The following is a 22,413-nucleotide window of genomic DNA, read 5'->3' on the forward strand; positions in this document are numbered from 1 at the left end:
TTTCTTTTACAGTAGTTCTCATTTTACCCAGAGCAAAATCCTTTCAATGACAAATAAGGTTCTACATGATCTGCATGCTCTGGGTAAAATGATCTCTACATGATCAGACAATGCTTCTGTCTTTGGGACACTGTCATGGGAATGCTCTTCTCCCAGATAGTTGCATAGCTCAGTCCCTCACCCCTCACCTTCTGTAAGTCTTTGCCCCTCTCACCACCTCCTCATGAACACCTATCTGTCAACTCCAGTTAAAATCACAGAGCTACTTACTCTCCCAAACCCACACCCAATGTCCTGTGCTCTAGTTTTTTAATACTCACCTAAGGATATATTTTTATTGATTTTAAAGAGAGAAGGGGAGAGAGAGAGAGAGAGACATCGATGTGAGAGAGAAACACTGATCAGTTGCCTCCTGTACATGCCCTGACAGGGGACAGAACCTAAAACCCAGGTATGTGCCCTGACAGGGATTCAAACTCTCAACCTTTTGATGCACAGGATGATGCTCCAACCAATTGAGCCACCTGATCAAGGCTTCTATTAATTTTCATATCACATCTCATTTTTCATATAATTTATGTATTTAATATGTAGCATCCTTCTCCTAAAATGTAAGCTCCACAGGGCAGGGATTATGGTCATTTTGTTCACTGCTATATCTTTAGTGCTTAGGATGGTATCTGCACATGGTAGTTATTCAGGACCTATTTGTCCAATGAACAAACAGATGAGAGCTTAAGATATTCATGAATTATCACACACCTAATCACTGTGGCTCAATCTCTAAAGGCAAAGATTGAATTTAGAGCAAACATGCATCAAGAAATATCCATCAATAAACTAAGCTATATCCAGATATATGGAGAAAAGTTCATGAATTTCAAACCTGTCCTAGCATCCCTGGGTATGTGGTCAGACTCAGAGCAAAGTCTGTGCATTCAGTTTTGAAATAGAAATGTAATATAAGCTGAGAGTTTCCATCAGTGAGGAAAATAAAAAATGAGAATCAAGATGTACCCCAAAGAATAAACCTTACAATTGACCCAGAACAGTGTACTGTGCTTAATGCCTATGTTCTCACAAATATAATTTATCAACTATTAGCAAAAGCCCCAAACTGCACTTTTCAACAAAATAGCTGATTAAAGCTATTTGGCTTGTGTTTTTATTACTGTTAAAATCCATATTTTAAATAACCAGAGGCCATATCATCAATACAAAATTGAAGCAACAAATATGATTTTGGGCTACTATAGACATAGTAGGGTTAGGCCTAATCTGAGACTCAGATTTGTTTGGGCTCCTGAGGCTGAGCCTTCCAGGTATGTAGGATAAATCACAGGGCAAGAGTCTGTTAGGGTGTGACCAGAGATGGGTAGATGAGGATAGGAAAGTACTGGGAACCCAGTTCAGGAACCCAGGGACCAGGTCTCAGTGCCATGGAAAAATACTTTATGAAAAAGGGCCAAAGGGCTTGTTTTCTGAGGGACTAGTGAGACATGAGGTACAAACAGTGCTTCACAGATTTCGGCTTTATGAGACATAATGCTAGGACTAGGGAAGCACTGTATGTGTGGAGGTCCCCAAAGGAGGGACCCCAGCAATAAGTAGAGTATCAGGAAGGACTTCACGTAAGACCTATTTGTGAATACATGTGACATACGCTAACGGAGGGCCCAGAACCTCTCCAAAGGAATTATATTGGAGCTAAAGGCCCTGTGCCAACAGATGGGCAATGAGCCAGTACAATTTAATGTGATTTTACCCATTCCTACAGATTAGTGAATTCTGAGAAAATATAAATTTTCATGGGGAAAAAAATGGACACCACACTATCAAACCAGTGGATTGAGCACTGGTTTGAAAGAGAGGTAGATGTTGGTTGTCATTTTAGTTATTAATTAGCTGGATTATTTTGGGCAAGTCGAGAATCTGGATTTAGACCTGGAAGGGTCTTTGAAGTTGATTAAGGCCAGCTTCCTCCCTCCAACTAATATTGACAGGAGACCATGATATGGAGGTGGTATATTCTTAATGGGAAGTTTATTTTTAGGTTGAGTTGCAGTTTGCCTCTTTTTATTTATTTCATTGATCTCCTTTGTGCCTTCTAGAGAAACACTAAACTGCTCCTCTGCGGAAGGTATTTAGTGGGGTAAGGACACCATTTCTTGAATTAAGACTGCCAGATTTAAAATTTCAATTCCCCCACTTTCCCATGTGACCTTCATTAGGTTACTTTTCTAAGTTTCAGTTTCCTCATCTATAAAATTGGCATAACAATAGTACCTACCACATGGTATTATTACTACGATCTCAGACGATGTACTTTTAAATAGCTAACAATAGCCATCAGGCCTTCCTTTGATTTCTATTTCCTCAAGTTAAATATTTCTAAGTCCTCAAATTATTGTCTAGAATGGCAGTTTCCAGAGCCCTGTGCTCTTCTTTAGGATACATTCTTAGTTTGTCACTGTTCTTCTTAAATGTCCCACTCAAAGTAAAAACATACATATATGTATATATACAATTTATTTATTTTAGATTAAAATATATTTTATTTTTATTTATTTTTAGAGAGAGGGGAAGGGAGGGAGAAAGAGAGGAAGAGAAACATTGATGTGTGAGAGAAACACTGATTGGTTGCCTCTCGCATGCCCCCAACTTGGGACATGGCCTGTAATCCAGGCATGTGCCCTGACTGGGAATTGAACCAGTGACCTTTTCAGTTTTTAGGCTGGTGCTCAATCCACTGAGCCACACCAGCCAGGATAAACACACACACATACCCACACACACCCCCAAACACACACACACTGTTTTCCCATGTATAATGTGCACCCACGTTTTTGGCCCAAATTTTCAGAAAAAAATCTTTCATTTTAATTTTTGAATTCAATCATTTATTTATTTATATTTTGAAATAAAATGGATTATCATATTCCAGGGTATTATTTTACGTACAGATATCATTGCTTTCTAGAGTTACACTTTTAATGCATAAATAAAAGGATTAAAACATTTATATGGATATGGAATTAGTACTACTCATGTGTAATGCGCATCCTTATTTTTCCCTCAAAAATGTGGGCAAAAAAGTGTGTATCATACATGGCAAAATATGGTGCGTGTGTATATTTTTTTAATGTGCTAAGTACAGAGAATGATGAGATCATGCTTTCTTGTGATACAGACCTTAAGCAGCCTATATTTCATTTTTTTTTATTCTCACCTGATAACATGTGCATTGATTTTAGAGGGGAAGGGAGGAGGGGAGAAAGAGAGAGAGAGACAGAAAGACACACATTGATTATACCCTGATTTGGACCAAACCTGCAATTAGGTATGTGCTCTGACCAGGAATCGAACCAACAACCTTTCAGTTACTGGACAATGTTCCAAGGAGCCACACTAGTCAGGGAAAAATTGATAGTTTTCAGCCTCATCAGTTTAGCACTATAAGGCAAACCTGTAACCTGTCTGTAGTTAACACCACTTCTCTAAGTCCAATGTCTGATGATAACTCTTTTTTTAAAAAAGATTTTATTTGATTTTAGAGAAAGGGAAAGGGAGAAATAGAGAGAAATGTCACTGTATGGTTGCCTCCTGAGCACCCCCTACTGGGTACCTGGCCTGCAATCCACACAAGCGCCCTGACTGAGAATAGAACCAGTGACCCTTTGGTTTGCAGGCCCAAGCTCAATCCACTGAGCTACACCAGCCAGGGATAATTCTTATGACACTCCCTAAATTCCCCATCTCATTCTGTCCTGAAGACCACTTTGCCCGATATTTTACAAAGTTGTCCTCAGTTATTAACAGTGCTCTGTATTAAATCCAAGGCAATCTCCAGCCCCATCACCCAAGTAATTTCCTTAATTCTCACCCTTGCTTTTCATTCCAAAACTCCTTGATTTGCTGTGTAGTTTCTGTTCCAGATATGACAGTTGGACTTGACAACAGATTTCTGCTTCCCAATTTTTGTCCCTTGGCATAAAACTACCTCCAGGATTTGAACTAAACCTGGAATGTCCTACTCCTGGAATGTTCCAGGACTCAACTCTTGGACCACTTCTCCTCTCTATTTATATTTACTCCCTTGGTGATCTCCTCTAATATTATGGCTTTAAATATACCATCTACATGCTGATGACTCCCAATTTTATTTTGCCAGTTTATACCCCTCCCCTGAAATTCTAGACTTGTATATTTAACTCCATCTCATTTTGGATTTTACCATCTAAAATTGAACACAGCTGTGTGGCTCACTTGGTTGGAGTGTCATCCTATGCACCAGGTTGCGGGTTTGATATCTGGCCAGGGCATGTATGGGAGGCAACCAATCAATGTTTCTTTCTCTCTAAAATCAATAAACATATACTTGAGTGAAAATTGAAAAAAAACTATGTTCAAAATCAATTTTCTACACTTTTGGTAAAGATGGACAGTTGTTATTTTGATTGTGGTAATACTTAAATGGGTGCATGTCTATGGAACAACTTGCCAAAGTGTACACTTAAAAATGTACAATTTATCCCCTGGCTGGTGTGGCTAAGTGGATTGAGCATCAGTCTGTGAACCAAAATGTCTGTGGTTCCATTTCTAGTCACAGCACATGCCTGGGTTGCTGACCAAGGCCCCAGTTGGGGGTATGTGAGAGGCAATCGATTGATGTATCTCTTACACATTAACATTTGTCACCCTATCTCTGCTCTGTCTAAAAAAATCTCCAAAAACATTTTAAAAATGTACAATTTATTGTATTATCACTTATTTTCAGGATATATTGGGATCAAATATATCCTAACTAGGAGTGGCAAGGGCACATTCTTTCCTAACCTCAGTAAAGTGATGTGCTGCATTTGTAAATGTTACTCTCTTCAAATTTCTGGAACACTTTTTCCATTGTTAATACTCCAGAGAACTAGAATCAAGTGAGTAAGCATAAATAAGCTTCCAAATAGGGTGAATTATATTGTAGTCCATTTGGGATTCTGTGAAATCAGATCCTTACTTCCTGTTCTAACTCAGCCACATGGCTTGCCAGGACCTCAATAGTAGACAAAAGGCAAGGGGGAGGGAGAGGCCAGGACTCGATAATGAGACCAAGGAGTCTGGTTTTCAAATTGGAACCAAGATGGTCCATAAAATTTCATAAACTTTTGGCACACTTGTGTTTTGATATTATCTCTCCGTATGTGCCCAAATACATAAAATCAGTGAGGTGGAGCAAGGCCAGAGGCAGTGGCGATATTCGGTGAGACAATCACAAGTACTGGGTTGGCCAAAAAGTCTGTGTTTTATTCCATAAAATAAAAGCCATATTTTTCATTTTCACCAATAAATTAATTTGGATATTTTGAGTATGCTGGTTATCTTCCGCATGGTAGAATGTTGATTGTTCTCAACTAATGTCTCAATTTGATCGCTATCAACTTCACCTGGTCTATCCAAATGTGGAGCACCGTCCTGTGAAAACTCTAGCATGTAACTTTGCAATATGAAACTTTGATATGATCAGTCACAGCACCTTCTCCATACACTACACATCACTTTTTTGCACTTCAGTTGAATTTTTACCTCTTGAAATAATAAAGCACAATATGCCAAGATGTTGTATATTTTCAATATTAGGATGGTTACACAAAAATTCACCCATTTTGATGTTTTTTTTTAAACACACACTGATATGACAACTGTCACAATACAATCTTAACAAAATTGTTTCGAATGAAATTAAAGACAACTAAATGCTACTAGAACTATCTTATGGAAAAAAATACAAACTTTTTGGCCAACCCAATACTATGCTTTATTTTTTTAAAAGAGTTTATTTTAGAGATGGGAAGGGAGGGAGAAAGAGAGAGGGCAGAACATCAATGTGTGAGAGATACATCAACTGGTTGCCTCTAACACACCCTCTCCTAGGGACCTGGCCCACGACCCAGGCATGTGCCCTGATTGGGAATCAAACCAGTGACCTTTTTGTTTGCAGGCTGGTGCTCAACCTGCTGAGTTACACCACCCAGGACCCAATACTATGCTTTAAGTACTATCGTCTTTTGACCTAAAAATAAACCTGCAGGAGGAAAAACGAAGGAGGGAGGAAGGACTGACAAAGGATAAGCAGACTATCCTAGTAGCCTGGGATTCAAAAAGGATTTAACTGGAAAACTAATATAAGAACCATGAAAACAGCCAAGAGCTCTTTCACACAGGCTGGGCAAACAGAAAGGATCAAAAAACACCTACTTAGTTTAGAGGGCACTTGATTGGGAAGCCAAGTGCAGTAGGATATTGAGTTTCTTGTAATGGAACTAATTTTAGAAAACACCAAATGGTAGGTCTTAGCCAACTGAACTTTTAAGATAACCTGGAAGCATGGTGTAAGGCAAAGAGAAAAAAATTCTTCTCTCTTCATTGGCTAGTCACTAAATCCAGGCATGTAGATTCTGCTTTCCACTTCTAAAACTAGTCCTAACCAGGATCCCCTACCCCCTAACCCCATCCTATCCTAGTCTGATTGTTAGGTCTCTAGGGCTTTTGAGTCTCCATTGATTTCACTATTAAGGTGCAAATACATTGTGGAAGGTTAAAGCCCTCATCCAGCTAACTTAAGGTCCCTGGTCTTAATCTGTTTTATTACCCAGCATTCATAAACCAGAAAGCTATGACTCTAACAGCAAGATCTGTGTGAAATGAGAAATACCACCCAGGTGTCTACTAAAAGGTTTAAAAGAAGTAGTAAGTTTAATTGAATCTGGTAGATGTTGAATTTTCAAGTTTAATTCCACTAAAATTGTACCTTTTTGCACCCAACTCATTTCTTGTCCAGGTGTGGACCCTGTTGTCAAGAACACTACTGCATCTTCCACTGAAAATATGTTTTAGCAAACTCAAATGACTATAGATTTTATACAGCTCTAACTCCTTGCCCCAAAACATTAGTAAGGTACTTTTTTAACATTTCATCCTTACCTTCCCCACTTGGTCTCTCAGGTTCTGGAGCGTATCTTCACTGTTTCTTATGCCCAAATCTATCTTCCTCACTTTGGACTTGATTGAGTTACAAATTCACTTGTTCAATATTCAGAGACATTATAATTATTCCTCTCTCCCACAGTACTTTGTATTTCTATAGCCTGCTTTTTGACTCTCCTTGATATTTTATACTACTGACATATAGAAGACATAGGAAGTATTTTACATCTGATCTCTGGCAGAACCTCCTACAGTGCAATAAAGTAAATGCACATTACCAATTTGATTTGTATTATATCAGCTAAGGAATTGTGACATTAAAAGAATGATTGGGAGGGAAGGAGCAAAACCAGAACTGCAGGAAAAGGACAGAGGGATCATTTTGTCTATTCCACAACATTTCCCTGTTTTGAAGTTGTTTGCCAGCTCCGACAAAGGGTAGAAACTTTTGCTTGAGAGTTTTGTGCAAGACCCCAATTAGTCTTTTACTGTTCATTGTTCACTTAAAACTTACTACACAACCAAGTACCAGGTAGTTAAGGTGCCTAGGCATTTAAGTCAGTGAACAAAACCGACCTTAGAAAGAATGTTAAAATTTTCCAAATGGAGCAGGACAAGGGGGATTCAAGAATGCAGACTGCAGCCCTGGCTAGATAGCTCAGTTGGTTAGAGTGTGGTCGTGATACAGGGTTGCAGGTTTGATTGCCAGTAAGGAAGGCATACATAAGAAGCAACCACTGAATGTGTAAGTGGCACAACAAACCAATGTCTCTCAAAATCAATTAAAAAAAATTAAAGGATGCAGACTGTAATACCAGTTTACTGATATCTATATGTGTAACAGAAGAAACTGATAAGGTTACCACCACAGTGTTACTTGTTTGTTGATCTTATAGCATCAACAGGAAATATAGGAGCTGTAATAGCCATGATTGTCAATTGCTTCATTTTATATACATTATCTCATTGAATCATTTACCTGAAGGTGCATTTTATCTCTATGGTGCCAGTTTTCCTCATTTCTTTTGGTAATACCAAGATACAGTATGTGTAACACCTTGCACCAATCGATTGTTCTCACTGAAACAAGCCTCAAGCCCCCTTAATTTCCCACAAACATAGCCTCTGTGGGATTTCTTGTACCTAGTTTAATATTGTACAACTACCCCACTAAACCTTTAATGTCTAGGATATCAGTATTTTTTATTTTAATATGGGTTCAAGAAACATTTTCAGACATCCATTGTACACAGTCTTACTACTTGGGGCAAATTCACTGTGTGTCTGGCCATTCAGCCATAGTCTTGTAAGCCTTGAGAGCCTCTCCTGAGTGGCATGAGTCCAAAATGAAATTCCTTTCACTAAGCCAAGAAAACAAACATTTTAGGAAGAAGATGACAGCTCATCGAGGAAAGAAATTTCATGCTTTGACTATGACATTAGGTATGGGCTTGGGAACAACTTATTCATGCAGCTATTTAGGGAAAACGATCATGAATCACCTAATCACCTGGGTTAGATCAGATGCTACTACTGTTTACAAAAATCCATTCCATGCGATATCTGACTAGTTCTAACCCAGATTTTTTTCAGTGACCTTCTTTGTGACCCTTAACTGCTATGTGGTACTCTTCATTTTCATCATTACTTTCCATTTTTTAGCTTAAACATCCTTTCACATTACAATTACATAAGACTAAATATTCTATGAGTCAGTTAATCAGAGCAATCACTTTGATGCCTGGTACTCCCTACCCCATAATAGGCCTGTCTCTTCACATTGCTCTCATCTCCATTAAACAGCATAAACTTTCACTCCACTTTATTTATGCATTTTAACTTTAAACATATGATCAAAATTAGGACATTTATCCACAATTATTTGATTACAAGGCTACTTAACTGCCAAAAAAATTCCATTACAAATGCTTAGTTTGACATGCATTCCTAGAAACAGATCTAGAATATAATCTACTAGTTAACAGGTTGTGACTCTGTAGGGCAGTGTGACATGACTAAATAGAAATGGCTTGAAATCTTATGAATATATTAATCTAGATTTGATGTAGTTCAGAATCTATTTGCAAAATTAAAAATAAACACTCTATCTTGATGCATATGTTTTCCTTCCATGTCCATAAAATGAAGAGCTTTTCCTGATTACCAGTTTTCCACACAACATGCAGGTCACTCTTGTAACACTGGCCCTGGGAAAAGAAAACACTTGATTTACAAAACTATCAACCATTAAAACTTATTTAAAATTTATTTTAAAAAATGCTATAGTCCTTATAATGGTCTATCTCAGAAGCCAGATCCGTATTAAGTTTTTTCAACAGAAATTCAGGTTCGGGATAGGATCATCACAGATAAGACCAAGAACACAGTATTAGCTGTTAAGCAAAATATCTCCACTCACAGAAATGGTTACAGCTCAAAATCAGCAGCAAACTGGCCCCTTTCAACTGGCAGATAGTGATCCCTCACTGTTGGCAGAGAAAAAACAAAGCAAAACAAAACACTATTGTGAGACAGCAGTTTCCCCCCTGTAGGCAACAAAAAATTATTTCATTTTTGCACATTAGTCTCATCTCAGAAGCCGAATCCGTATATGCTTTTCTTCAGATAATCAGCTTCGGGATAAGTTTCATCATTGATTAGACCATACACTAAAGCAGCATTAAAAGGTAAGTACTGTATTAGAAATACTACAGCACATTTTGTAAGCCACACAACTTACTTCAAAACGAAGCTGACACGGATAGCTTCATTAGTATTTATCAATCCTCAGGATGCTGTTCAAGGAAAAAAAATTTCCATTTAACCTATATATTGACTAAACATATGGTGAAATCAAAATATTACTAGCCCAACACATACCTGGTAAGAATATATTTTAGCCAGGTAATTTCCCAGCTAATATTCTCCCATGTTTTGGAATTTTCTTTTGCATCTAGTATAAAAAGAAGCAAATTTCAAACGATTCACCATCTTTTATTCCCTTAAATCAACAGGTTTATTTCTTCATTTTAAAAACTAAATATTAAACTCTCAATAGCACTTACCATAGTGTCTTCACATAACAGCTCCGTTACACCGAGCGCCATTGTTCCTGCGGAGCATCAATAAATTTAAAACTAAGCATTCTGATGTAATAGGAATAGAGTTCAAGGTTTTCAGAACTAAAAAGAGAAACCCTTCCCTTCCATTAATCCGATTTGCACACAGCGCCACCTGGCCACAATACAACTATCAGTTTCAGCAAAATCAAGGGCTGTCCATTTTGAAATAACCGTTTCATCTGAAGACAGAAGACAATTGTCTTAGTAATAAAGGCCTCTTGCTTTTAACGTAAAACTAACGCCTCGCCCCAAATGCCGAGCATGTGGTTTCTCTGCCGCTGCTCAAGCTTTGACAGCCGCGTACCCAGGTTTAGTAACCAGGCTGCGCGAAGTGCTGTGCCCATCAGCAACAGCCTCCTCAAGCCTAAACTCGAAGTCCGCCTCCACCACGACTCAGGGACACGTGGTGGTTCGCTTGCGTTTTTCCAACATGCGAGCTCTCCACTATACAACACTCTAAGCTCACTCAAATTCGTAAACTCCTTCAGTTCTGCAGCCTCCAATTTCAGCCTGCGCAACCAGTGGCCTCTCGGATTCGGTTTCTCGGTGCGACCCCTACTCACCAGCTACAATGGAGCACGTCCCAAGTCCCGACGCAAAAGAGTGTGCTAAGACTCCAGCAGTTCCCTATATAGCCTCTCCTGAGTCAGACCGAGACCGCCCCTCCCTCTCACAATTATTGGACGCTAGAGAAGATGGGGGTGTGGCCGTTTCCTGAACGGAGAGAGCGAGAGCGAGAGCGAGAGCGTGAGCGAGAGCGAGAGCGCGCGCGCGGCTGCCCTTTTATTTCGGGGGCTCGTTCCGGGGCCTAGTGCACGCGCCGCCCGCCCGTCACGCGCCCGTCCTCTCCCCAGCGCGCGCCCCCTGGCGCGCTGCCTAGGGTCCCCTCTGAGTCTGGCTCTACGTGGCGCGGGAGTGGCGCCAGAATTCAAACGAACAGGCACAGTTGGAGGCAAGGCTGCTGCTTGCAGCGAGCCAAGTCCGCCCAGGACCGACTGGATGGCTCTGGATCTGTAGTGGACTTGAGTTTCGCAGCAGAGTTTTGCAGCCTCACCTTATGACCCACAGGAGAAGTTGGGTTGGCTGGGGTCTGGAGTGAGTTGACACCCAGCGGCCTCTGAGCGCCTGTGAAGAGAAATTGGCGGGTAGAAATGTTCGGGTTGAAGAAAGTATGTGAAAGTGCTGCGTTTCTCTTACGGTCCACAAAAAGACAATACCGTTCCTGGCGCCTTCGGAGAGCTTGCCTGCCGCGGGGAACGCTGTCCAGGACCAGGTCCTACGGCGCCCACCAAACCTCCAGGCTTCCTTGTGACAGGCACTGCGGGTACACTATATTCCGCACATAGAAGTCTCCCTGAGAGAACAAACCTGAGAGGTGAATATTCCATTTGGCCGAGGAGAACTGAGGCCTGAAGCAGCTAAGTAATTTGCCTGAATTCACACAACTGAAAAGCTCTGCTATTTTTAATTTATTTGTATTAAATTCTTTATGATGAATGCTGGAGAAAGATTAATTTGAGAACTATTACAGAATACCTTATCCAAACAACACTCAATAAATTCTGTAGCAACGGGTCTATTAATTAGTATGTGCAAGTAAATAGATGTATATGCACGCACAAGCACACGTGACATTTGAACATGTCAGCATTTGAAAATGCAAGTCTTCATAGCGCTTATTAGTGATTCTATTTAAGTATTGGTTTTGTCTAAGGAACAGATGGTTTTGTGTACCGTTCTTTATTTTTCTTTATTATATAGCGTAAAGCAAATTGCTGTAACAGGAAGCAAAGTGACATGGAATTTTCTTGGCTTGGTGTTACCTAGGGTTTTGGATACTGTTTTGTAATGTACAATGTAAATTTACATATTGCTCAAAATAACTAAATACAGATGGATATAAAAAGCGAAGTAAAAGTTTCCATATCATTGGGAATCTTCTCTCCACATTAACAGTAACCACTATTAACAGTTTTTGAAACTTTCTGTGCATATACATAGGCTCCTTGGCTTATGATGGGATTACATCCCAATAAACCCATCAGTAAATTGAAAATATCTTAAGTAGAAAATGCATTTAATACACCTAACTTACTGAACATCATAGCTTAGCCTCTCCTACCTTAAATGTGCTCAGAACACTTACATTAGCCTACAGGTGGGTAAAATTATCTAATACAATGAATACAATGTAGACTGAGTATTGGTTGTTTACCTTATGATAGTGCACCTGGCTGGGAGCTGTAGCTTTCTGCCCTTGGCCAACATCAGGAGAGAGTGTCCTACCACATATCGCTAGCCAGGGAAAAGATCAAAATTCACATTTTAAAGTACAGTTTCCACTGGATTATTATCACTTTTGAACCATTGTAAAGTCAAAAAGTTACAAATATAATTTGTAATCTGTACAAATATATGTTTATATTTTTTCACATGTAAATAGGATCTATATGCATTTCTGCAACTTGCTTTGTTCCTTCATAAATATCATGGACATGTTTCCATATCAGTGCATATAGATGATTATTCTTGTTTATAGCCTGCACAGCCCTCAATTAGATGTATCATGATCATTTTCCAACTTTCTACCGTCATAGTGCCAAACTGAATGATAGATACATCATAGTGAGCTTGTGAGAAGATCTGCAAGATCAATTTCTAGAAGTAAGTCAAAGGTTGTGTGTGCTTAAATTTGTGGTAGGTTTTGCTTAATTGTTCCACCACCTTCCACCACCAAATGGTTGTATTGTGATTATATTTGGAAGTGTGTTTTGCTCATGAAAAACACCTATGACTATTATGGGATGGCAATTATTACACAATTGAAGCGAAGAACAATTGCCCTGTTTGTTATCTGTTTGAATCCTGTTTGCTGTGCTGAACACCATCAAAATTATCTGGTCAAAGTAACATAAAACAATGACTCCCTATGGTGACTTAGCAATTGAATACTTGGAGAGATAAAAATTATCTGATTTCTGGGCCCTAACCTGGAACTACTAAAGTAAAATCTCAAAAAATGGGAAACATTTTAAACAAGCATCTAGACAATGCTCTTCAACAAGAACATAACATGAATCATAAAGCAAGTTGCTTATATATTTTTAAATATGCCAGTAGCCACATTAAAAAGATTAAAAAATCAGATGAAATTAATTCTAGTACATTTTATTTAACCCAGTCTAACCAATTATTTTCACTTCAACATATGATCAATTATGTTGTTGAGATATTTTACATTCCTTTTTTGTACTTAGTCCTTAAAATCTGGTATGTGTTTTACACTCAAAGCACACCTCACTTTAACTCCCAAGTGATCCATTGCCACATGGATAGTGGCTATTGTATTGGACAGTATAGGTCTATGGTGATTCATATACATATAGAAGTTTGAGAACCACTGTGTTAGAGTAAGTGCAGTAGTGCACACATGACACATATTCAAGTCTTTTAAAACAAACATTTCATATTGCTTTTAACTCATAAACTAACAAATTTGGAGCCTGATTATTAACAGCATGCCCTCCGTGAACATGGGTGGTGATTGTGATGCCAGTACACAACTCACTCAAGATATTTATCTCTTCGTACCACTTCACACCAGTGAGACTGGCCATCATAAACAAATCAACAAACAGTAAGTGCTAAGGAGATTGTGGAGAAAAGGGAACCCTAGTACACTATTGGTGGGAATGCAGACTGGTGCAGCCACAGTAGACAATAGTATGGAATTTCCTAAGAAAACTAAAAATGGAACAGCCTTTTGACTCAGCAATTCCACTGCTGGAATTATACTGTAAGAATCTTGAAACACCAATTCAAAAGGACCTATACACCCCAACGTTCATAGCAGCACAATTTACAATAGCTAAGTGCTGGAAACAGCCTAAGTGCCCATCAGTAAATGAGTGGATCAAAAAACTGTGATACATTTATACAATGGAATACTACACAGCAGAAGAAAGAAGGAGCTCCTAGCCTTTGTGGCAGCATGGATAAAACTGGAGAGCATTATGCTAAGTGAAATAAGCCAGGTGGTGAAAGACAAATACCATATGATCTTACCTATAAGTGGAACCTAATCAACAAAACAAACCATGGACAGGGACAATGGGGTAAGGGCGGGGGGCAGACTGAATGTGGAGGAAAGCAGGACAGAGGAGAGTAATGGGGGAACAAGAAGGACAACTATAATTGAACAACAACAAAAAAATTTTAAAAAGATGTTTATCTCTTCAAGGAACAGAAAAACATTCTGAGGGATGAAGCCAGTAGTCATTGCTTCCATACCTAAAACAGTCAAGCAAATTGCTACCAAATATTTGAAGTGATTTAAAAAAGATCATGTAGAAGTCAGAACTGAAATTAAGTGTCCTTGAGGAATTTAGCATATTGAAAATAAATTCTCATATTCTGTAACAAAGTTCCAGATAAGAACATTATTTTAGTCATTTTTTGGAAGAAATGTTCACTGAATCCTTGGTGCATGCAGTGTACTTCAGTGAAAGATAGTATGAATACACAAAGTCCTTGACCTTCTGAAAGAGTTTATAGTTTAGTAAGAATTATCCACCAAACTTTAGGTACTTTCGGTTTAAAATTAGACAGCCATTAAATACTTTTCGGTAAGATCATACTGTGAACCAAATAATGTTTTAGGAAGTGTTGGGGGCAGAAAGATTAAAAGCAGAGTTTAGAAATGAGTACAATCATTTAGATGAGATACTGTGAGGGACAGCGCTATAATTTTGGCTGTGGAAGTGGAAGGCAGGAAGAGAACAACATGCAGTGAGAATTTATATGCTGTTAGGTTCTTGTATGCATTGGGTTATTCAAAACAATCTTGGTATGTATTTTTAACCTTATATTACATATGAGGAAAGTGGGGCATAAAGGTCTCAGTTAACTAATATTTTCAAGGTTTTTGACCCCAAACTCATAATCCTGGCACCAGGACATGACATTGCTTTGTTAAAGGAAGAAATATTAGTAGATGATAATGAACTATAAGGGAAGAGAGGAAGTGAAGTGGAGCCTGCCAGCCAAGAGAATGGCAGTTCCACTGACAGGAAGAGGGAAGTCAGGAGTTATTGATTTAGGAGCAGGGTGAAAGAAGATTTGGCTTTGGCTGTGTTCAATTTGGAGTGGAACATGCAGTTATATTTGTCCAGTGGACCATCAGAAATGTAGAACTGAAGCCCAAGAGAAAAGTCGGAAGAAATCACTGAAGTCATGTGCATAGATGACTATGGGGAGAAAAGAAAAAAAGGCCAGCAGCAGTGGCCTAGAATTAGTCCCACAGTGTGTGCAGATGTCCTGCAGTAGATACCCTTTGAAAACATAGTCAATATATGTAAAAATATGGTTAGATAATGAATGCATAAGAAAACACTTCATTATTACAGCTTCTGATTAAATCATGGGAGAAATGTATATGCCACATTAAATATTGTAAGCATAATTAATTTATTCAAACGTGGGAAAATCAGTTTTCAAAACAAAAGGAATTATCTAGTAAGAGATTAATATCCAAAATACATACAAAACTCATACAATTCAATAACAAAAAAATCCAATCAACAAATAGGTAGGGTATCTGAGCAGACATTTTTCCTAAGAAGACATACTTGATCGCCAACAGGTACATGCAAAAGTGCTCCACATCAGTAATCATTAGGGAAATGCAAATCAAAACCAAATATCACCTCACATCTGCTAGAACAGTTATTAACAAAAAGACAAGAGATAACAAATGCTTTTGAGGATATGGAGAAAAAGGAACCCTTGTGCACTGTTGGTGAGAATGTAAATTGGTGCAGCTACTATGGAAAACAGTATGGAAGTTCCTCAAAAAATTAAAAATAGAATTACCATATGATCCAGATGTTCCACTTCTGAGTATTTATCTGAAACAAAAACATCTAACTTGAAATGATACATGCAGCCTATGTTCATTGCAGCATTATTTACAATAGCTAAGATATGGAAACAACAACCTAAGAATCCATCCATGGCTGAATAGATAAAAAAAAATATGATCTATATAAAATTCAGCCATAAAAATGTTCCCATTTGTGATAGCAAAGATGGAACTTGCGGGCATTGTGCTAAGTGAAAAAACTCAGAGAAAGGCAAATACCATATTATGTCACTTACATGTGGAATCTAAAAAACAAGAAGAAACAAACAAGCTCGAGGATGCAGAGGACAGATTGGTAGTTGCCAGAGGCAGTGGGTGGAGTTGGGAAAAATGGATGAAGGGGTACAGACTTCCAGTTATAAAATAAATAAGTCATGGGAATGTAATGTGTACCATGGCAACTATAGTTAGTAATATTTGAAAGTCACTAAGAGAGTAAGTCTTAAGAGTTCTCATCACAAGAACAATAAAATTCTGTAACTATGTATGGTGACAGATGTCAACTAGACTTACTGTGGTGATCATTTCACAATATATTGATATATGAATATCAAGTCATTGTACTGTGCACCTGAAACTAAAATCACATATGCCAATTATACATAATAGAAATAATAAAAATGAAAATATGTAAGAATTAAAGAATCTTATTTCTTAGTATAATTTCTTTTCCTAGTGTCCAAACTGAACTGGTCAGTAAACTCTAGTTTGATTGCAGGACAGACAACTGTGAATTGAAGAAAATCTTGTGACTACTCCATGAAATCATAAAGTGTTAAGTTCTTGAAACAGTAAAGAGCTAAATTAGGAGGAAAATCACGTATATGTGGAAATATCAAGAAGGCAGTTTGATGCATGAGTCTGAAGTTCAGAGGAGAGTTCTAGGATTGAGTGTCACTGGCATGAGTAAGGTATTTAAAGCATGACATTGAGTGAGATCATCCAGGAGAGTATAAATAAAGATGAGAAGGCCTAGGACAGAGCCTTGGTGCTCTGCAAACTTTGGAGTTCCAGTAGAAAAGGAAGTGTCAGCAAAGGGGACCCCTCTAGGTGAAAATGAAGAGTGTGGTATCAGAAGAGTTCAGGAAGAGATAGGTCAGTTGCAGTGTATGCTTCTAAAGGTCAGTTAGGATAACAAATGGCCACTGGGTTTGGCAAAATGAGTATCACCAGTGATCTTATAAATGCAGTTTCAGGTAGAATAGCAAAGAAAGAAGCCCAGTTGAAGAGACTGAGGAGAAAGTGAGGTAAGAAGGTAGAAATGGGTCAGTAGCTAGAGAGGACTGTAAGGTCAAGGAACTACTTTTTAAATGGGAGATACTAGAGCATGGTTATATGCTCATGGGAGTGATTTAGTAGGGGGGGGAGATTTATGATACTGCAAACAGAGGCAAAAGTTACAGGAGCAAAATCCTTGAGAAGCAAGAGCCTTTGCAGAATACCATATTTTGCCATGTATAATGCATCCGTTTTTGCCCAAATTTTTGAGGGAAAAATAAGGATGCTCATTATACATGGGTAGCATTAATTCTGTATCTATATAAATGTTTTTAATTCTTTTATGCTTATGTGCTAAAAGTGTAACTCTAGAAAGTTACAATGATATCTGTATGCAAAATAATACCCTGGAATACAATAATCAGTTTTCTTTCTAAATATAAATAAATAAAAAATTGAATTAAAAATTAAAATGAAAGATTTTTTTTCCTGAAAGTTTGGGCCAAAAATGTCAGTGTGCATTATACACAGGAGCACATTGTACACAGCAAAATATGGTACATATTTTGGAATAGGGACACCTCATCTATTTCGTCTGTTAAAACAGAGGATATTGGGAAAAGCAGTCATGCACAGCCTGTTGACCCTTGCATAACTGCATGAGACTATGCCTTGGGCCTGCAACATTTTCTTACATGAAGGTAAGGAGCCCTCACAGCCTATGCTGGGCATGTGGACTTGTTTGGGATTATTGTTCCCTGTTCTGGGCTTGACTATACTTCTTTGTTCTGCTTAAAATGTTTGTATTATATGGCACCTGGCCAACCCCACTGCTATATCTATTCCTGGTGGGAAGGGAAGGGTGTCCTTCATCTGCAGCACAGGAGGGCTGTGTGTAGATCATTTCACTATGTCAGCTTCAGGGCAAGATGTGCTGGCTCCAGGGATTGACCCTGTTGAGGCTGAATGGCATGGACTACTATGGGAAAGCTAGCCACTAACATACTGCCTCCAGCCTGCCTCATGCTGCAGTGGGTTTTTGCTGATATGGAAAGGGCAACTAACAAAACAGAGACAGAAATAAGCCCATGTTGCTCTTGATCTGGGTTGCAAAGAGCATGAAAACAACAGTCCCAACAATGGGGACTTCCCAAAGACTAAGAGCCTCTGGAAAACCACTCATTAAGCCATAACTGCATTTCAGATAAAAAGCCATAGATACCTGACTATATGACCCTTCCCAGGGGATGTGGATAATGCAGTTGAGGCCTTCCTGGGACAGAAGCCTCTCCAGTAGAAGACCCCATTACCTCTACTTTTGTCTTCTAAAATGACTGTGGGGGAAGGAATGAAAAAGCTCAACACAAGATATACTCAAAAATACTTACAAAGTATAGTCAGCCATCATACTGGTTGTATGATAAAAAAATAACTGGGTGAGAAAGAAGAAATAAGTAGGAGAGATCACCATACCTGACATCAAACTATGTTACAAGGCCACAGTAATCAAAATAGTCTGGTACTGGCATAAGAACAGACACAGATCAATGGAATAGAATGCAGAGTCCCGAAATAAACCCAAGTCTCTATGGTCAATTAATATGTGTCAAAGGAGAAGCATAAAATGGAGTAAAAATATTCTTTTCAACAAATGGTGTTGAAAGATATGGACAGCTACATGCAGAAAAAAAAATGAAACTTGACCATCAACTTACACCATACACAAAAACAAACTCAAGATGAATAAAAGACTTAAAAATATGTCATAATACCATAAAAGTCTTAAAGGAGAACATAGGCAGGAAAATCTCAGATATTCCACACAGCAATATTTTCACTGATATATCTCAAAGAGCAGGGGACATAAAGGAAAGAATAAACAAATAGCACTTCATCAAAATAAAAAGCTTCTGCACAGATAAAGAAAACATCAGCAAAATGAAAAGGGAACCAACTGTATGGGAAAATATATTTGCCAATGATATCTCAGACAAGGGTTTGATCTCCAAGTTTATAAACAACTCACATGACTCCGCTCCAGGAAGACAAACCATCCAATTAAAAAATGGGCAAAAGACCTGAATAGACACTTCTCCAAGGAGTACATACAGGGGGCCCAGAGACATATGAAAAGATGCTCAGCATCACTAGCCATCAGAGAGATGCAAGTTAAAACCACAGTGAGATACCACTTCACACCAGTGAGAATGGCCATCATAAACAAATCAACAACAAGTGCTAAGGAGATTGTGGAGAAAAGGGAACCCTAGCACACTGTCAGTGGGAATGCAGACTGGTGTAGCCACTGTGGAAAACAGTATGGAACTTACCTAGAAAACTAAAACTGGAACTGCCTTTTGACCCAGCAATTCCACTGCTGTGATTACACACTGAGAATCTTGAAACACCAATTCAAAAGACCCTGTGCACCCCCATGTTCATAGCAGCACAATTTACAATAGCCAAGCGCTGGAAGCAAACTAAGTGCCCATCAGTAAATGAATGGATCAAAGAACTATGGTACATTTACATGATAGAATACTACACAGCAGAAAGAAAGAAGGAGCTTCTAGCCTTTGTGGCAGCATGGATGGATCTGGAGAGCATTATGCTAAGTGAAATAAGCCAGGTGGAGAAAGACAAATACCATAAGGTCTCACCTATAAGTGGAACCTAATCAACAAAACAAACAAGCAAGCAAAATATAACCAGAGACATTGAAATTAAGAACAAACTGACAGTAACCAGAAGGGAAGGGGGAGATGGATAATTGGGGAAAGAAGGGAAGAGCCATCAAAGGAACATGTATGAAGCACCCATGGACAAAGCCAAAGGGAGGAAGGATTGAGCGTGGGAGATGGGAATGAGAGAGAGGGGTAGTGGTGGCAGGAAAATGGAGACAACTGTATATGAACAACAATAAAAAAGTCTGATATAAAGTTTCTTTATTGTTTTTAAGATGAAAGCATTTACTTCAAAAAATAACTGGCAAAATTTTGTAGTGTGTTGGAGAATTACTTTAATAACATACAAAACTATGGCCACAATTTCATCCTCTTGAAATATCTTTAAGAAATCTATAATAGCTGTTTATCATTTAGAGAGTTTTGAAATTTCCTAAAACCAGAGTTTAAAATACATCACACATAGTTATATGTTGTAAAGCTGAAGAGTAAAAGGCTTGACACAAACATTCAGATCATAACAACTGTGTATCTATATACTAACCCTGCCTGGACTGTTCAACTTGGCTTTTGTTATATGTGAGGGAAATAAGTTCTATTTTGTTTAAGGCACTCTTAATTAGAGTTTTCTCATATGCAACTAAAGCTAATCCTAACTGACACCAATGGAAATGATATTAACAAGATTAAGATTTTCAACATGTACATATCATTCTGATGAGAATTAGGAAATCTGCTTGAGCAAATCCAAAATCTGGATACAAAAAATTAGGAACAATAGCATAAAGTATAACTTTTTGGCAGTTCAGGGCAGCCATGTGGAGACAAATCTGATGGAAATATTTCTTAGAGTATTTTATAAATTAAGAGATAGTTTACTCACTTTTTATTCAGTTAAAAAGAAGAAATGGGATGCCTATGCAGATCCCACTGTATTTTTAAAAACATTTTATTTATTTTCAGAAAGAGGAGGAGGGAGGGAGAAGGAGAGGGAGAGAAACGTTCAACTGGTTGCTTGTCCTAGGCGTCCCGACTGGGCACCGAACCTGCAACCCAGCCATGTACTTGGACCAGAGATTGAACTGGTGACCTTTCACTTTGTGGGATGACCCCCAAACCACTGAGCCACACAGGTCAGGGCCCTCCTGCATTTTTAAGTACCTCAAATTTTTGTCAGGGTTCATGGGCCAAACTTAGTAACTTACATGAAGCTACTTTGGCTCATCATACCCAGCAGAGTCACTGCATGTCTCCCTTTCAGAAACGATTTAGCTTTTATAAATGTCTGAGTTGTGATTGTTACCTAGAAGCAGATTAAAAAATCCTTATGGCAAGTGAAACCAGAGGTTTGGCTACCTGTCTGGAATAGAGTAGTGAAAAATACCTTTAGTTGAGTGAGCAAATTAATGTATCAATGGATTATCCTGTCCTGTGTCTTTGCACAATATTGTTTTTTCATCATTTCTTCACTTTTATAGAGATCCCTTTGTCATTATTTTACAAGATATGTTCCTTAGAATCATAATTCTTTCCTGATGAAATGTATATTTTTGTTAAGTATGACATTTGACAACTATGACAGTTTGAGTACATGATGCTTCAGACCTTAGCTATTCCCCATTTCGGTTTGTGTTTGATGCCTAACATTTCTAATTCTAGCAAATGTTTCTTTGTTAAATTGTCAATTCTGATTTCTTTTTTGAGCTCTTCTTTATGGGTGTGCAATTCTGTCCCCAGCTTTTATCTCTGATCTTTGCTCTTGGTGGTTTGCTCCAGTGAGAATGATCATGGAGACTATCAATGTAAGAAGCATCTAAACCTATAGAGAATTTTAATGAGTTTATTTGAGCACAACTGACAATTGGTGGGAAGCAAAATCTCAACGAATTGTGAAAATGCTCCAGAGAAGGGTGGTTTTGAAGCTTATTTTATACATTACAATCAAAGGAGGAGACATAAGGAGGGTTACATGACATCCATTGGTGGTAGGTTAAGGGGGTGGGAGAAAACAAAGCTGGGGTATGGAAGTGAGTGAGTGGTAATCTCTGGAACTGAATAAAAAGTAAAATGAAGAGACACTTCTTTTACATTGGTGGGTACAGGATAGTTAATAATTAACATTTACAGCAAATAGAGATGATATATGGGGAACAAGATAACAATGAGGGGTTCTGTGGTCTCGTTGCTCTCATGCCCACAGTTGTGCCTTGAAGGGTCTGGACAAGAAGATTACTCTGACATTTCAAAGGTGTGTTATCTTATATGAAAAAAGACAATAGACAGGCTCACTGAAGGTAAAAATTGACCTTTGTCAAAGAAGCTACAGGCCTAGGACATGACCCTCCATGATTTGCTTTTAGTTAGGAATTTTTATGTTCCGACCTACAAGGTAACTTTCAGCCTCTGAGTTTGTAGGGCCCACCATGCTGCCTCCCCTGAACTTGTCAAGTTTTAGTATGTGGTCTCTTTTTTTGTCCACAAGACATTTGAG

General features: G+C 38.4%; 1 long non-coding RNA gene and 2 other non-coding genes across 3 annotated transcripts; all 3 read right to left on the reverse strand.

The window, feature by feature from the left end:
• Positions 1-8,785: 8,785 nt before the first annotated feature.
• On the reverse strand, positions 8,786-10,695 carry LOC123821999. Its single transcript, XR_006786193.1, has 6 exons — positions 10,664-10,695; positions 10,044-10,090; positions 9,859-9,931; positions 9,719-9,773; positions 9,398-9,464; positions 8,786-9,185 (listed from the first exon to the last, which is right to left on the reverse strand). It is a non-coding gene; the product is annotated as an uncharacterized LOC123821999 (long non-coding RNA).
• Positions 9,280-9,350, reverse strand: LOC123822301. The gene has a single exon (XR_006786271.1). It is a non-coding gene; the product is annotated as a small nucleolar RNA SNORD50 (small nucleolar RNA).
• On the reverse strand, positions 9,568-9,637 carry LOC123822302. Its single transcript, XR_006786272.1, has one exon. It is a non-coding gene; the product is annotated as a small nucleolar RNA SNORD50 (small nucleolar RNA).
• Positions 10,696-22,413: the final 11,718 nt, after the last annotated feature.

This window comes from Phyllostomus hastatus, unplaced genomic scaffold (assembly GCF_019186645.2).
Source record: "Phyllostomus hastatus isolate PE091 unplaced genomic scaffold, TTU_PhHast_1.1 phas_contig_40, whole genome shotgun sequence".
Taxonomy (NCBI): domain Eukaryota; kingdom Metazoa; phylum Chordata; class Mammalia; order Chiroptera; family Phyllostomidae; genus Phyllostomus; species Phyllostomus hastatus.